Below are 1,969 nucleotides of genomic sequence, written 5' to 3' on the forward strand. Positions count from 1 at the left end.
TCAGTTCTTAACTGAATTCTTGCAGACCTATGATACTGTTAAGACCAATGGGGTTGATCCCGAGGTCTACAAGCTTATGCTTTTTCCATTTTCTGTAAGAGACAGAGCTAGAATATGGTTGGACTCTCAACCTAAAGACAGCCTGAACTCTTGGGATAAGCTGGTCACGGCTTTCTTAGCCAAGTTCTTTCCTCCTCAAAAGCTTAGCAAGCTTAGAGTGGATGTTCAAACCTTCAGATAGAAGGAAGGTGAATCTCTCTATGAAGCTTGGGAGAGATACAAGGAACTGACCAAAAAGTGTCCTTCTGACATGCTTTCAGAATGGACCATCCTGGATATATTCTATGATGGTCTGTCTGAATTATCAAAGATGTCATTGGACCATTCTGCAGGTGGATCCATTCACCTAAAGAAAATACCTGCAGAAGCTCAAGAACTCATTGACATGGTTGCAAATAACCTGTTCATGTACACTTCTGAAAGGAATCCTGTGAGTAATGGGATGCCTCAGAGGAAGGAAGTTCTTGAAATTGATACTCTGAATGCCATTTTGGCTCAGAATAAAATATTGACTCAGCAAGTTAATATGATCTCTCAGAGTCTGAATGGATTGAAGGAATCATCCAACAGTACTAAAGAGGCATCTTTTGAAGAAGAAACTTATGATCTTGAGAACCTTGCAATAGCATAGGTGAATTACATGGGTGAACCCTATGGAAACACCTATAATCCCTCATGGAGAAATCATCCAAATTTCTCATGGAAGGATCAACAAAAGCCTCAACAAGGCTTTAATAATGGTGGAAGAAACAGGTTTAGCAATAGCAAGCCTTTTCCATCATCCACTCAGCAACAGACAGAAAATTCTGAGCAGAATCCATCTAGCTTAGTAAATATAGTCTCTGATCTATCTAAGGCCACACTAAGTTTCATGAATGAAACAAGGTCCTCCATTAGAAATTTGGAGGCACAAGTGGGCCAGCTGAGTAAAAGAGTCACTGAAACTCCTCCTAGTACTCTCCCAAGCAATACAGAAGAAAATACAAAGAGAGAGTGCAAGGCCATTGATTTGACCATCATGGCCGAACCTACAAGGGAAGAGGAGGACGTGAATCCTAGTGAGGAAGACCTCCTGGGACGTCCAGTGACCAATAAGGAGTTTCCCTTTGAGGAACCAAAGGAATCTGAGGCTCATCTAGAGACCATAGAGATTCCATTAAACCTCCTTCTGCCCTTCATGAGCTCTGATGAATACTCTTCCTCTGAAGAGGATGAAGAAATTACTGAAGAGCAAGTTGCTAAATACCTTGGTGCAATCATGAAGCTGAATGCCAAATTATTTGGTAATGAGACTTGGAAAGATGAACCTCCCTTGCTTACCAATGAACTGAATGCATTGGATAGGCAAAAATTACCTCAAAAGAAACAGGATCCTGGCAAATTCTTAATACCCTGTACCATAGGCACCATGACCTTTGAGAAGGCTCTGTGTGACCTGGGGTCAGGAATAAACTTAATGCCACTCTCTGTAATGGAGAAACTTAGGATCTTTGAGGTGTAAGTTGCCAGAATCTCATTAGAGATGGCAGACAATTCAAGAAAACAGGCTTATGGACAAGTAGAGGACGTGTTAGTAAAGGTTAAAGGCCTTTACATCCCTGCTGATTTCATAATCCTAGATACTGGGAAGGAAGAGGATGAATCCATCATCCTTGGAAGACCCTTCCTAGCCACAGCAAGAGCTGTGATTGATGTGGACAAAGAATTGGTCCTTCAACTGAATAAGGACAACCTTGTGTTTAAGACTCAAGGATCTCCGTCTGTAACCATGGAGAGGAAGCATGAAAAGCTTCTCTCACTGCAGAGTCAACCAAAGCCCCCACTGTCAAACTTTAAGTTTGGTGTTGGGAGGCCACAACCAAACTCTAAGTTTGGTGTTGAAACCCCACATTCAAACTCTAAGTTTGGT

The 1,969-nt window shown here is 41.8% G+C and overlaps 1 non-coding gene across 1 annotated transcript; it reads right to left on the reverse strand.

Annotated features, from left to right (window-relative positions):
* Positions 1–208: 208 nt before the first annotated feature.
* On the reverse strand, positions 209–316 carry LOC148578173 (small nucleolar RNA R71). The gene has a single exon (XR_015903469.1). It is a non-coding gene; the product is annotated as a small nucleolar RNA R71 (small nucleolar RNA).
* Positions 317–1,969: the final 1,653 nt, after the last annotated feature.

Source organism: Arachis ipaensis, chromosome B1 (genome assembly GCF_059453495.1).
Source record: "Arachis ipaensis isolate K30076 ecotype BB chromosome B1, ASM5945349v1, whole genome shotgun sequence".
In the NCBI taxonomy this organism is placed as follows: domain Eukaryota; kingdom Viridiplantae; phylum Streptophyta; class Magnoliopsida; order Fabales; family Fabaceae; genus Arachis; species Arachis ipaensis.